At 44.5% G+C, this 15,927-nt stretch overlaps 1 protein-coding gene across 4 annotated transcripts in view; it reads left to right on the top strand.

The window, feature by feature from the left end:
* ARID1A (AT-rich interaction domain 1A) overlaps positions 1–15,927 on the top strand; it is a 79,308-nt gene that overhangs the window by 42,768 nt on the left and 20,613 nt on the right. The gene's annotated exons all lie outside the window — the stretch shown is intronic.

The raw sequence follows: 15,927 nt of genomic DNA, 5'->3' as shown, positions 1-15,927 counted from the left end.
TCCTGTGGTCAGGCAGGTGTGGAGGTTATTGATGGCAGGAGTGAGGGAGAAAACAGGATTAGGATTTTTAATGTCTGTTAAATTATCTATATTCTTTTATTTGGGTTTCCAAGCCCTTCTTTAGATTCCACTTAACAACATAACAGCTATTACCATTCGTATTTTACTACTGTGATGCTCTCAGGCTCTGAGAGTTTGGGTTACAGAGAAAGAGGAAATGTAGGGAACTATGTTGTTCTGTAGAATCTGAATCTTAGAGGGGAGGAGTAAGGCCCGGAAAAGAGCTACAGCCTATTCCAATCCTAGAAGGGCAGGAATTGAAATGTACTGAGTAATCACTCCTGTTTTACATCATAAGAAACTAAGGGTCAGACCTAGGACTTAAATCCAGCTCTCTCTATATTTCAGATGAAATACTTTCTGTAGCATCCCACCCAGCAGAGGAAAGACATGGACAATCGGATTCTCTCTCGTTTAGCCAAAAGCTTCAACCCCTTTGCCATTTTTTTTTAATATATTTTTTTTTATTGATTTCAGAGAGGAAGGGAGAGGAAGAGAGAGATAGAAACATCAATGATGAGAGAGAATCACCGATTGGCCGCATCCCGCACGCCCCCTATTGGGGATCGAGCCCACAACCCTGGGCACGTGCCCCTGACTGGAATCGAACCCGGGACCCTTTGGTCCACAGGCCGACGCTCTATCCACTGAGCCAAACCAGCCAGGGCCAACCCCTTTGCCATTTAACCTTTACTAGACTTGTCCTAACCTAAAATAAAGAGTGTAAATGGATTTCCATCTCACTTTTGTTTCCCCAGGCCTTGTGATGGAGGCACAGATGAGTTGTAAAAAGGGCAGCTGAGGGACAGGAAGGGGTAAGAAAGGGAAGATGGGCAAATCCATCGGGTAGGCCTGCTGGAGGAACTAGCCAACTAGGGAATCACCTCAAACAGTGGAAAGTTGACTAGAGTTTGGTTCTTTGGCTTCCCTGTGTTGGATGGGGCAAGCCCTGTTCTGTGCCTTTCTTCTTAGAACACAGTGTCCTGCTTAATGCTAACTTAATTGGTTATATTCTCATTACTAAAAACTGTGGTTCATTAGCTAGCAGCATAGACATCACCTGTAAATGCAGACCCTTGGGCCTCGTCCAAGCTTTATAGAATCCCAATACTGTTAACAAAATCCCCAGGCAATTTATTTGTCTAATGGTTTAGAAGCAAGGAGTTATATTCTGAGAGCTGAGAGTAAAGTTTTCAAATATGGGGACTTGGGAATAAATTTTGCTGTGTCTGGTAAAATTTAAAAAGTCTCAGTGTGGTGGGTGAGAGTGGGAGACCACAACTAATGGTTTTGTGGGTGCTTTGGGGGCCCTTGCACCCCATATCTATAGTCCAGACCCTATTGTTTGACCATTCACAGCTCCCAGCATACCTCTACAGCCTCATCTCTGGCTACTCAGGTATACCTTAAGCTCCTTACAACTCCTGGTCCTTCCATCCTTCCTGCCATTTTCCTTTTATTTAAGATGTCGTGTGCACCCCCACCCTCCCCACTTCTCTTTTGTTAATGCTCAGCAAATCTACGTTGGCTTCAAAACCTAGCTAAAATACCCTTCCTTTGGAATTCTTCCCCACTTTCTTTAAGCATTTTCTTCATGTTCACAAAGATTATGTTGGTACCTCTGCTTGAAGACTTAGGTCTATATCTGACCTCCTGAATCAGGCAGATATTCAGTAATAAACCTTTGTTGTTGTTTTAATATATTTTTATTGATTTCAGAGAGGAAGGGAGAATGAGAGAGAGATAGAAACATCACTGATGAGAGAGAATCATTGATTGGCTGCCTTCTGCATGTCCCCCTACTAGGTATGTAACCCGCAACCCGGGTTTGTTCCCTAACGGGGAATCGATCCATGACCTCCTGGTTCATAGGTTGATGCTCAACCACTGAACCACATCAGACGGGCAACCTTTGTTGAATAGCCCCTAGGTTCTTGCTACCTACCTGAGCTTGAGAGCCAGTTTTTGTCATCTGGGTTTATTGCGGGGTTGGGGGTTGAAAGAAATCTTCTAAAAGCTTAGAAAATTGGAATGTTTGAAGGATTTTAATTTTATATTGTTTGTGTTCCCTTTTGTCACTTATCATGGTAAAAGAAGGCAGGGCCAATGGTTTTTGCCAGCTTATTTTCAAAGGGGTAACAGAAATACCGCTAGTAATTTTGGTACCCAGAAGAGCTAGGCTGTTCTGTTTTCTTAATATCTGACCTTGTATCTGTACTTATTCCCCTTGAATTATAGCCCAGGTATTCTCACAAAGTCTGAAAAAGGAAATCCCTACCTACCCTGTCATATCTGCCCAGAATGTTCAAAGCAGCGTGTACCCTGTGCAAGTAGCCGTCCCTTCTCTAGAAAGCTAGTTCTCTGGCAGGGCTAGCCAATCCAATTCTCTATCTTAGTCACGCTGCTCCAGCCCTGATACCGCTGGTGCCTGCTTGAACCTGTGCTGCTTGCCGCAGATTTCTGTATACTCGTTCCTGGGCCCATTTCCTGTTTCTATTCTGGTCACTGGTGGCTCAGCTCAGCTTCCTGCTTGTGTGTCTCACATAGATTCCTCTTGCTGGAACCATTTGTTTTCTTTAGAACAACTTCAGTCTGAATACTAACTGCACCTTACCTCTAGTATGATGGCTCCTGGAGTCAGTTACCTACTGAGGACTGGTGAGAAGTTACACACACAACCCATCCCCCACCAAGCATACCACTTGGATTTGACATGGTTTTTTTAGTTTGTCCCAGTGCTGCTATAGGGAGCTGGTGGTTGCCAAAAATTTATATAAGAAGATAAACTGGGACCTTGTGTAGGCCAACCTTGTCTTTACTCATTAGGGCTCTTAGGAAGGTGTGCCCTGATTCTTTTGCACCTGGAACTAATAAACATATTTCCTGCTGCTGAGGAAGACACTTGGTACCCTTTCTAGCCCAAGCCTCCCTAAGAGCCCAGAGAATACTTACCTTGGGTTGGGCAGGTAATACCATCCTCAGCAGAGTAGAGTAAAAGCATTATAGAGAATATAGGGATGAAAAGGAACGCATGTGCTGACTCAATCTTCGTCTTATGTGAGCAATTCAATCCTCCCAGAGCGTGGAGTAGAGGGATAAGGTGCAGGGAGGTTGTATAAAGGAAGACGTGAAGGTGGATGTCCTGAACAAACGTATTTTAAAGTTCTAAGGCTCCTCCATCTTGCCTATTTTCCCCAAAAGGTGCTAGCTTAGCAGAAAATATGTTTGTGAATAATTCTGCTCTCTCCGAAACTTCTCAAATTATCATTTGGTAATTCTGTGTCACATACAGTGGTTTCTACTCTGAACCCTAGGCCTGGGTTTGTTTAATAGGCATTTAATATTGGGAGTTGGTTTTACAAAATTGTTAGAAAGGAGCAACCTCTAGGCTTGTCCTTCAGGAACAGAACTAAACCTAGATTTGACCCACTGAGGGAACTCCTGCTTGTGAGCCACTATCAGATTGATTGCTCTAAATCTGCTATCCGGGGATCAGTAAGCTAGAATCAAGAAGTATCAGAAGTTGCTGCCACCAGAACCAACACCCAGTTACCTGGAAGATGAAATGGAAATGCTCCAGCAGAAACAAGTGAAGGAGACAGAAACATGGTCTCTGCCATACTTTAATCTACGGTAATCTTGAATCTGTTTCTAATTAGTAGAGCCTGAATTGTGTCAGAAACTCATCTGCAAGGATTCTGGGATATGTAGTTTTCAGCTTTTTAAGCCTCTACAATTATGAAAAGAATAGAACAAGGGCAGCATGAGTTAGTCCACAGAATATTTACCACACTAATGCAAACACCACCACTCCTTCTTATCCCCACCTTACATATGAGGGAGGAGTAAAGGACCTGCCCAAGGCCAATTCAGTAAAGGAGAATATTGGGTACCCTGACTTTCAGTCCAGTGCTGTTACTATTAGGACCAATTCCCATAAAGGATCAGCAAAAGCTCCTTTAAGAGAAGGAAGAATGCTATATTCAGAAAACCAGACTTTGTCTTACATGTTCTCTTCTCTTTGGAGAGAGGGACAAGGAGATATGGAGAGATGTGGGGTTGAGATTTCTTGGCAAAAGTAGTGATACTATAGTTTCTGGATTTGGGTCTACTCTCCAGGAAGATGTAGGAAGCATTTACTCTGGAAGGAAGAAACCCCCAAAACTAGAATTTCCTGAAATTCCTGAGTCAACATATGGATTAACTCCGTTGCCTTGGTGACAGTGGCTTTCTTCCACCCATCCCCCTTTCCTTCCTATTGGTGCTGTCTACAAAGCTGCCATTGTTCTTCTCCAAAAAGACCAACCAAAATCAGAAAGCCAGTCTAACAGATGTGTGAATGCTAAGCTGTTTCTTATCCTGGGGTTGGTGGGGGGGGGGGGGGGGATCTTGAGCTTTTTGAACAAGATATAAACCAAGACACCCCTCCTCCTGCCCCCTATAAATACTATCCTTATAGAAACCACTAGGGCTCCTCTACACCAGAATAAAAATTTGTTCCTCTAAACTTGGTCCAGATGGGAGGACCCTTAGGCGTGGAACTATGTTAACATACCTGATAAATCAAGCATAGAATTAACTATTATCTTTTTCCCATGTTTCTAAAATATTTGGTGTTCTGTCTGAAAGCTGTGGTCAGTCTGGTATGTGATCTAGTTTTGTCCCTTTTGGAGGCCAGTGCTTGATCTTTTGCTTTATTCACTTCCGTGGCCTGAACCTATTCCATCCTCCCCACCTGGTGTCGGCATGGAATTGGCTTGTATTATGACATAATCACTGATTGCCACGCGGCAGAACTCACCTCCAAGCTGCTAGTTCACTTCCTTCCCATTTGATCTTTCCCAAGGAAGCTATAAGAAGCCATGCCTTGTTGAAGGTGGGAACTAGGGGTTGAAGGCGCAAGCTCAGAGTCAGCAAACCTGTCCGTTAAGGCCAGCTTTGATGTGGGAGGAATATTGAGTATTGTTTATGAGATAAGTGAAGGCAATTTCCTGACATTTGCGGGAAGGTAAGAGAAACCAAGTTCCAAATAAAAGGGATCAGTGTTCAGATGAACTGTTATCAAGAATATTCATATCCCCTTGCCCCTCCATTTTCTACTTTTAGAACTTGACTGTGTCTCTCCCTATGTTCAGTATTGTTCTCTTTGGTGTTAATGGCCTTTAAGGTCATTGGCTATCTTTTCTGATTTAAGATCCATTCCTCACAGGTCTGTTTGTTCCACTCCCTCCCCCCAAATATTTAGATTTTTATCTAGACCAGTAGGCATATGGTAAAAAAAGACCACTGGCAAATATACATTTAGGGCTTTATTTTTTTATTTATTATTTATTTTTGTTAATCCTCACCCGAGGATATTTTTCCATTGGTATTTTTAGAGAGAGTGGAAGGGAGGGGGAAAGATATAGAAACATTGTGAGAGAGTCACATCCATTGGTTGCCTCCCACACATGCCCTGATCGGGACCAGGGATCGAGCCTGCAACCCAGGTCTGTGCCCTTGACTGGAATTGAACCTGGGACCCTTAAGTCTGCAAGCCAATGCTCTATCCACTGAGCCAAACTGGCTAGAGCTATTTTTTAATTTTATTTATTGATTTTAGAGAGAGAGAGAAGCATCAATTTGCTGTTCCACTTATTTATGCATTCATTGGTTGGTTCTTGTATGTACCCTGACTGGGAATCGAGCCCGAAACCTTGGCGTATCAGGACAATGCTCTAAGCAACTGAGCTACTGGGTCAGGGCTAAAAATTAGGGCTTTAAATACCAAACCAAGGAGGCCATACAGCCCCCTAGACCTTGATCTAAGCCATGTTGAGCACAGTGCCAACTTTGTCTTCCTCAAGTTGTACACATTTTTACATCTTTGCTTGCTTCTGGTTGCTATAATTTTGAGGGGCAGCCAGGTGAGATGAAAGCCTAAGGCAATACCCCCCTCCCCCTTATACTTCCCATACCTAGAATTCTGCTGTGTGTGTGTGTTCTCCTTTTTTCTCCCCTTTTTCCTGCCCTCCTTGCTCAAGTTCTAGGATTCAAGCTGATGGTGGAACAAGGTCGATGTGGTTGGCCTTCCTAAAGGGAAATGCTTGGCTTGGAGAAAGTAGGAAGTTCTTCTTTACCATGCTCATTTCTTGCTGTGATTAGAACAGCCCAATTCCATTAATATGCACTGTTCTTGACTGCTCTAACTCAGGCCATCTCTGACCCAGTTTCATTTTTTTCATATCTGGAATGAAGAGTCTGTTAGCTAGTGACCCTTGAAACACTACATTTTTGGCCAAATCTCGTGTGCAAATGAGAAGCCTTTGCAGAATGAGAAGTGTGTGTTGGAAGGCTGATTAGGTTGGTAACATGGTATTATGCAGGCCTGGTGGGGACTGACAAATTGGAAAGCAAGGTTTCAACTGATTAGTGCCCTGTGGGAGTTCTAGGATTTTTTTTTTTTAAGTTGGGAACCTGGATTATTTAGTTATTTTTTTATTTTTAGAGAAAGAGAAAGAAACATTGATTTATGGTTCCACTTATTTATGCATTCATTGGTTGACTCTTATATGTGCCTTGATTGGAGGTCGAACCCACAACCTTGTCGTATTGGGATGACACTAACCAACTGAGCTACCTGGCTAGGGCTTGATTTTTTAATGCAAAATCTTGGAATTATTAAAAGGGTCTTGTAGGACTGTTGGGCAAGGGGTTAAAATGTTCTCTAGGGCCTGTGGATCTATCCCTGCAGCTTCTTGCAGACTACCCATGTAGCTTTGGCTCCTTTGGAGCTGGTGCTTAGAATTTCTCTGTGGGTAGCACCATCTATCCATGGCCAGTTCTCATTGTTTGGTGTTTGTTTTATTGGTTTGGGGAGGGAGAAGTGCAGGGGAGATGTTGAGCAGAAAGAAGCACTCAATGTGATTAAACCTGTAGCAGAGCAGATCTGTGGTAGCAGAATATCGACCCCTGGAAAATCAATGGCTGCTGCAGTGGCCAAACTGCTGTTTGCAGGGGCTCCCACCACAGGAATGCAGGCAACACAACAGTCTTTCTTCCCCTTTTACACCTCAGCAACACCCTCAGCCTCCAAAAGTTAGACCCACCTCTAAGATTTTGCTGTGGTGGATTAGAACAGTAGGTTCTTGTATTTTTTGTACTTAGATTGAAATTGTTCCAGTGACACAGCTCTGCCTCCTAACAGCCTCCTTTCCATATGGTTCTTCCCTGCACTGCAATTTTATCAAGAGCGCTTACCCAAGTGGCCAAGGCCCATTCAGGGTTGTACTTGACAGTTTTAGACAGCATTTGGTTCCCTTGATGCTACCTAAGAGTGCCTTCCTGAATATGGAAGTTCAGGTACAGGGTTAAGGTGGGGGAAGGATGATTAAAGGAAAGAGAGAGGACTAATTGAAATTGGGTCTAAAGAAGTAGATTCTAGGTTCAGCAACGTTTATCAGGCTTTTTGTCTTTTGTGTGCCTGACATTTTTCTGGTCAATAACAGGAGAATAGCCCTGGCTGGTTTTGCTCAGTGGATAGAGCATCAGCCTGAGAACCGAAGGGTCCCAGGTTCAATTCTGGTCAAGGGCACATGCCTGGGTTGCAGGCTTGGTCCAACATGCAGGAGGCAGCCAATCAATGATTCCCTCTCAACATTGATGTTTCTATCTCTCTCTTCCTCTCCCATCCTTTCTGAAATCACTAAAAATATATTTTAAAAAATAATAATAACAGGAGAATATAGCCTGGTCCTGTTTTGGTGCCACAGGCTAGTGGGAGAAAGGGCAAATTCAGCACAGTGCTGTTAGTCCTGTTACACGAGGTCCAGAGGAGCCTTGAAGGGACTCTGGGTCCTGTGGGGTGAGGGGCAAGGGAAATAGTACTATGACTATGGAGGCTTTGTCCCCCACAAAGCTGTTCTCGTCTTTGAAGTTTCCAAGGCAAAAAATCGATTTTATTTTTTATTATACTTTATCTTTATTGTTGAAAATATTACAGATGCCCCTTTTTTGCCCCCATTAACTCCCCTCTACCCCTCCCCCACCCACCACAAAAAAAACCCAAAAACGATTTAGTCTATAGTTGCTGTACCTAATGTGCGAGTTCAAGCAATTGTTTTTCCCACTAATTTATCCTCTCGGTGGGTAATGGATCACCCTACCATGTTAGAGGACAGTTCTGTTGCCCATTGTTGGAGCATGGCTATGGGCAGGGGATTAAAGTATGCTTGGCTTTTGCCCCCACAGAGGAGCTTTCTCATCTTGTAGTTTGGGGAATAGGGTCCCTAAAAAGGACCAAATTGTCCTCCAGTTTGGAAGGGTGGCTGCAGGGCTGTGTGAGGAGGAAAGGGTGAGCTTTTGAAATTGCCTGAGATGAGGCCACCTGGAGGCCAGGGATGTTTGACTTTTCTCTTTGGGTCACATCCTTGTGCTTGACAATATTCAGTATGAAAACCAGTAGATACCTACCTTCATGGGACTTAACTTCTTGCTTGTCTCCTTAGATTCTAAGCCATTCTCTCCTCTCTTCCCCCTGGTACATTAAGTACCCTTCTAAAGACCCAGAGGTGAAAAAAAAATATTATAACCTTTAGGGTAAAAAAAGGTAGGTTTAACTTAAGAGAGTTAAGGTGAAACAGCTGATTTGAAGTAAACTATGAAAGAAGGTTTAGAAAGCAAGAGTGGTTTATAGGAAGAGTGGCTAAGAAAGAGGGGAACATTGTAGCATTGTTTTAGTCTCTCCTGCAGAAGATCTAAGTGAGGCTGGCTAATCACCCAGCATTTTGGAGAAGAGTTGTTGCCTGACCCTGTTTGGAACATGGAGCCTTTGATAGTGGCCAGCTTCCACCTTATGATGGAAAGAGTGCAGGCTTTGGAATCAGGAATATGGGTTTGAACCCCAATTCTTATCTATAGTAATAAAAGGGTAATATGCTAATTAGACTGGGACACCTTCCAGGAGGCCTTCCAGACATTCTTCTGGACAAAGCCATGGTGGTGGGGCCGAGGTAGAGTCAGAGTCCAAGAGGGGAGGGCAGTTGTGGGTGATCAGGCCAGTGGGGGGGCAGCTGGGGTTGAGCAGACCAGCAGGGGGGCCAGTTGGGGGCGAGCAGGCCATCAGAGGGGGTCAGTTGGGGGTGATCAGGACAGCGAGGGGGGCAGTTGGGGGCGAGCAGGCCAGTGGGGAGGGAAGGTGGGGGTGAGCAGACCAGCAGGGGGGCAGTTGGGGGCGAGCAGGCCAGTGGGGAGGGAAGGTGGGGGGTAAGCAGGCCAGCACGGGGGGCATTTGGGGGTGAGCAGGCCGACAGGCAGAGTGGTTAGGGGCAATCAGGCAGGCAGGCAGGCAGGTGAGCGGTTAGGAGCCAGCAGTCCCGGATTGCAAGAGGGATGTCCAACTGCCGATTTAGGCCCGATCCCTGTAAACCGGCAATAGGACATCCTTCAAGGGGTCCCAGATTGGAGAGGGTGCAGGCTGGGCTGAGGGACCCCCCCCCCCCCCCCCGCATGAATTTCATGCACCCGGCCACTAGTGTTTAATAGTTCTCTGTTCTTGGGCAAGTCATTTAACTTCTGAGCTTCCTGCTTCTTTGTTAAAATAGGTTTGATACCTATATCAGAAGATGATTGTGAGAACAAAATGTGAATAAATCACATATACCTTAGGGTTGAACACATTATAGTCACATACTTATGTCAGTTCTGTCTCCCTTTGAGAGGGAAACACAAAGGGACTTGCTTTATTCCTCTTTTCAATATTCTTTGAATTCGGAGATTTGGTCTCCGAGAGCTTTACTTATGCATTCTGATGAGTATATAAAGGGGATTTTCTCCTAGAAGTAGACCCCTAAAAAACATTCTGAAGACAAGGAGAGTCTGACCCTTTATCTATTGTGCCATCCTCACCAGGCAGCTGGAAGGTACCAGGAAGAAATGATCCATCATCCCCAGAACAATAAGGGGTTTTGGAAACTTAGGGGAAGGGGTTAGGAAATAGAGTTCTCTGAGCCTTTCCTGGAACAATTTCTGCTATTCTGAACACTGAATGTAGTTGAGGCAGGAGATGGTACTTGATCTTAAGCTAAAAGGGATGGTGTCAGCCTGTCACCCTTTGCATCTTTTCTTCCCCCTTCCTTACCACCTGCTTGGCCCTGATGTGGAAGTACTGCCACTAGCAAGAGGCAGCCTTTTCTGGTGTGTTGATTTGTTCTTAGCATTTCAGCCAGCACCAGCCAATCTGCTTTCTAGGCAGGGATGGCAGTTAATCTGTTGGAACAACAGGGCAGCAGTTCTATACTCTGGAACCCCTACCAGTCTAGGATGGGTCAGATATCCCTTCCTTCCATTTAGCAAAGACTGAGGGGGGGAAAACAACAACGGAGAACCTACGACTGGAACTTTATTGTACTGAAAATTTTTATAAGTGTTTGATAGAAAGGTAGCATCTTCTCCTCCTTACCCTTGGCAATATCTTAAGGAAGGCTTTATGGAAAAACCAGTCTTCCAAAAACGTATGTGCCTTAAGTAATTCCTATGTAGTTAAATGTGTTTTGTTTTAAAATTTGTTAAAGCTGTTGCCTCCTTTCCTACCACCTGCCTTTTTTCAAGGGTTAGATTTTCCAGCCTTTTCTGTGTTCTTCAGGATTTCTTCCCTTCTCCAGCGTGGGAGCAGCCTCCTGTCAGGCTAGGAAAATAATTGACAAATTGCTAGTACAGACTTGGTCACTTCAAGCTATGCATTTGGACTTTTTTCATTCAAGGATTGTCATTTACATGAGTATGGTTGAGTTGCAAGGTTCCCATCACACAAACTTACTATACGTATGTGTGTAGGATTTACCTGGCTCTCTTGGTGGATGGTTTCCCTGCCAGTAGTTAGCACAACTTGGCAAAAGCTCTTCACAGCTGAAAGAATACAAGAACCTCATGTAGCGGTTAACAAAAGCTCCATTTCTCAAAGATTCAGCCACATTTATGAGAGAAACCTGAATCTGATTATTGTCATGACCCTGTTATTTAGATTTGCCTGTTGACATTATTTAATTTGCCCAGCAAAGAACTGATATCCTCATGAAGCTCTGTTGGAGATTGTTTAAACCCCCCTCATCTAACCCTGAGATGGTATCTTCCTGCTTGATTATGTTCTACATCAGGCAGCCAATTCATGTTAGAACTTGCAGCCCTTCCTATGAGAGTACTAGCAAACCCCCCTTACACACACACACACACACACACACTGAGGTATGGACTGTGTAACTTTGGGCATGGTTTTGTTGTGGTGTGAAGAGAAGGTGTTAGCTGCTGAGTTCTGTTTGTCAGCAGAGCCTAACAAACCCATGCTGGCACTCGCTGGGACTGGGCAACCAATCACAGCTGGAACAGTTATCGTCATGGAGTCCCTATGGGCTTTCTCTATCAGGTCACATCCCAAAATAACATTGGGCAGTGTTTCAAGTGAAGAAACGAAGGCTTTCAGGGCTGTAGCCAGCCTGGAGTGTGAGATTCTGTGTGAAATAGTTGGACCTGCTCCAGTGTTTTTGATCTGCATGGTAGATGAGCAATAAAATTCATGAAACACTTTGGAAACACATGAGAAAATTCTCCCTGGCCCTGCTGCTTCCTTGGAACTGGCAGGGCACTGAGTGGGCTGATCTCACCTCCCATCTCTTAGCAGGATTGTTCTTGGAGGAGACAAAATTTAGGAAAACCTCTTTCCATTTAAGAGGCAGTGCTGTAATTCTTACAGCGGTCCTCCTAGAAGGTATTTGTTAGGTGAGCCCTTTTGGGAAGAATAAGAACCTGAGTCCTGAAATTCTAAAGGCAGCCCCCACTATGGAGAATTGGGGCTGGGATTGATTGAACTTTGTCTGTGATTAGTATGTTGTGGAAAGCCCGACAAGTTAAGCACATTGAGGTCTGACTCAACAGCCATATATCCGGCTTTTTGTGGAACAAAAGACTTGAAAAACTGGCTTTTTGTAGGGTAGAAAGCAGAGGTGTGTCCTGTGCAGTAAAAGGACATGGAGTTCAGAGCAGTATCTGTTCATGTAGATAGAGGGGGGAGACTTCTTTTGGAGTCTGCCCTTACAACTCCCTCTCATTTCCCAATAAAAACATTTACTTGTGATTAGCCACCAGGACTGAAGGTATGTCTTACATCTTACACTTGCTTGTGTGTTGTCATATCTCTCATTCCAAGGTATAGCATATTTCATATGATCCTGACCATATTGTGCCAGTGGTGTCACAAATCAGATTTATCCAGTCCCCTCATTATATAATTGAGGGAAACCAAAGCCTAGTTTTTTTGCCAGCTTACCCAAGGTCACAACTGATAAATACCAAGAGTTGGGCCTTAGTCTCCTAACTCAAGGGTGTGGTACTTTTTCCTCGGCTCATATAATACCAGCTTAACGGAGAGCTCTGGGGTTCAGCAGACCTGGAATCAAAACCTAGTTTCTGCCATTTGCTTGCTGGATGACTTGGGCATGTAACCCCATCTCTCTGAGCATCAGCTTGCTCATCTTCATCATGTTAGTGGTAGAAGTACCTATTTCTAAGAATTAACTCCGTAAGGTACCTGGCATGTTGCAGATGCTCAAATGGTAGTTATTATTTATATTAATGTAAATGGTCTGCCCTTCCTGTGCTATATTTTGGTTCTTAATTTTTTTTTTTAATCACCTACTCATGCTGACCAGTTGCCAACTGATGAAAATGACAGTTTGAGAGACTGGCCTCAAATCAACCAAATCTGAGAAATAGGAATATTAATGCTGCTGCTTTCCATACTATTGTTTATGCCTAGGTACCCCAGACCACGTGGGGCTGCTGTTGACAGTGGTTTATTTAGCACTTTTTCTCCAAGGATCTCAGAGCACTTTACCAAAACTGGCAGCTCTCCTCAAAGTGCCTTTGTGAAGGAAGCCACCACCTTGTCACCACAGATGTCTCCAGGGTCCTGAGAACCCAGCCTCAGGGGCTGCCAGTATTTTCTTCAGGCGACTGGGATTCCCTCAGCTGGACTGGGACATACTCTTGTGGAGAGCCTGGGTTTGCACAGAAGTGTGGCTGAAGGAGCATCCGCAAGCCCTGCCCTGGCTCTGTAGCAGTGGTTGGTGGGTTGTGGTTGGGTTTTTTCTTTCCCCTCCTCTGTTCCTCAGAAGGTCTCCAAGAATACACACCAAATTGAACAGGGTTCCTCTGTTGAAGGCAGCAGAAAGAGAGCAAAGGGGGACTTTGGCTTTACATACACTCTCTGGACTGTTTTTAGCATGAGAATGTTCATGTTTTACTTAAAAGACAGAAATGTTCAAGACACTTAATTTTTCAAAGCCATTTGAACAGAGCCAAGTTCTTGTCTTATGGAGAGACCTTTGATTCCTATTGTGTTCCAAAATATACTGATTTCTTTTTCATGTTAGCAAGTAACTTTTATTAGCAAAAACTGGTTGTTTGATAAGGAATAGAGACTGTGGAAAGGAATGCTGAAGGAACTTACTGGTCCCTAAAACAGAGCATTGGCCTGTGGTTTCTGTTACAGACCAGAGATTAACAAGTGGCTTTTGAGGCCTTTTCTGGCATACATAGTTGGCTTCTCTCATCATCTTGCTGTCTCTCTGAGTTTACTCTCCTTAGCTCAGATAGCTTAGCCCTCAACATGGGAATGGAATCCCTCCTCTCTCGGTATGAACCCAAGGCTCTTTATAGTCCAGGTACTTTAGACCTTTGAGGGAAAGAGGCTCTTTGATGTTACCTGAAGAAGGGCAGCTTTTTTTTTTTTTTTTTTTTACATTTTTATTGATTTCAGAGAGGAATGGAGAGGGAGGGAGAGGGAGAAACATCAATGATGAGAGAGAATCATTGATTGGCTGCCTCTTGCATGTCCCCTACTGGGGATCGAGTCCACAACCTGGGCATGTGCCCTTGACAGGAATCGAACCTGGGACCCTTCAGTCCACAGGCCGACGCTCTATCCACTGACACAAACAGGCTAGGGCTGGAGAAGGGCTTCTTGAATTTCCTTCCATGCTGGGACTAATTCTAACTGCATTTTTAAAATATATATATTTTATTGATTTTTTACAGAGAGTAAGGGAGAGGGATAGAGAGTTAGAAACAACGATAAGAGAGAAATAGTGATCAGCTGCCTCCTGCATACCCCCTACTGGGGATGTGCCCGCAACCAAGGTACATGCCCTTGACCGGAATCGAACCTGGGACCCTTCAGTCCGCAGGCAGACGCTCTATCCACTGAGCCAAACCAGTTAGGGCCTAACTGCATTTTTAAAGCATGCTATTGTGTACTAGTAGGAAAGTTAGCATTTTCTGACTTCTCAGCTAACAGAGAGCTGGACATAGACACAACTACACACACACCTACCTACCTACCTACCTACCTGCCTGCCTGCCTGCCTGCCTGCCTACCTGCCTTGCCTTCAGGGCAAGCTTTGTTTCGTTAGAACTCAGCAGAAATGCTTCCAGCCTAGTAAAGTAACCAACCTGGATACTTGGAAGAGAGCCTAAAGGTGCCACCTTGAACTGATATTTCCAAGGTGAGCTTGTTGTGGGAATAGGAATAGACTCAAATCAGGCCTCTTCAGGTGTGTCTCTAAGATAACTCTTTGTTTAACTCAGACCTGACCCCTTATCCAAAGCTCTCATCCTTTCTTCGAGGAACAGTTAGTTTCTAGTCTGAAGTTAATGTGTGGTGTTGAGCTAGAGAATGAACATGGGGCAGGGAGTAGAGTTGAGGGTGCATTTCCTGGGGTGAATTTTTTTCATATTGAGCTTCTGATTGCTAATTTTGGATTGTATCTACCCAAAGCGAACTCTACTGATTATTTCAAGACAAGCAAAGCTCCCAAGTAAATACCAACTCTTCATTTTACAACTTAAAACTAGGGAGAAAACTGAATTTGTTCAGTTGATAAACATTTGTTAGGAATATAGGCCCAGACCTTTTTGTTCCTGTGCAATATATCCCTTTTTCACCCCCTACCCCTTATACTAGTATATTAAAATATGGTAACTTGGAGAAAGTGAGTCCTTAGTAAATCCTATATAATAAAAGACTAATATGCAAATCGACCGAACGGCCGCTATGATGCACACTGACCACCAGGGGGAAGACGCTCAATGCAGGAGCTGCCCCCTGGTGGTCAGTGTGCTCCCACAAGGGGAGCACCGCTCAGCCAGAAGCCCTGAGCCAGGCTTATGGCTGGCAAGCAAGCCTCTCCTGCCTCTATGGCAGCAATAAGGATATCTGACTGCCGGCTTAGGCCCACTCCCCATCAGTTGGACATCCCCCGAGGGGGCAGATGCTCAATGCAGTAGCTCCCCCTGTGGGAGCTCGGCTTAGCCAGAAGCTAGGCTCATGGCTGGTGAGCACAGCAGCATTGCAGGAGAGCGACAGTGTATGTCGGACTGGCAGCTTAGGCCCGCTCCCCGTGGGCTCCCAGACTGCAAGAGGGTACAGGCTGGGCTGAGGGAACCCCCCCCCCCCCAGTGCAGGAATTGCATGCACTGGGCCTCTAGTATAGGTTATAATAATCGGAGGGGTAGGGATCTGTGATTACTGCCCAAACTTGTTAACATTCTCTTGTGGCTCCTGGTACTCTCCTGGCAGTGTTTTATAAAGCTTCCTCAGTGGAAAAGAATTAAAGGCTCACTGAAATGCTGCACTCTTACAACTGTGGAAATTGAGGCTGGAAAAGAAGAGAAAAGTACTAGATCTGCTTCTGATGGATAGGCCAGAGGTCAGCAAACTACAGATTGTAGGCCATTTACTTGTTTTTATGAATAATCAAATGGATGTGGCTGTTTCAATAAAACTTTATTATCTGTGACTGCTCTTTTGCACTACGATGGCAGAGTTGAGTAATTATA

The sequence above is a fragment of the Cnephaeus nilssonii genome (assembly GCF_951640355.1).
Source record: "Cnephaeus nilssonii genome assembly, chromosome: 7".
In the NCBI taxonomy this organism is placed as follows: domain Eukaryota; kingdom Metazoa; phylum Chordata; class Mammalia; order Chiroptera; family Vespertilionidae; genus Cnephaeus; species Cnephaeus nilssonii.
The sequence above is the reverse complement of the archived record's forward strand: the minus strand, read 5'-3'. Positions and strand labels throughout refer to the sequence as shown.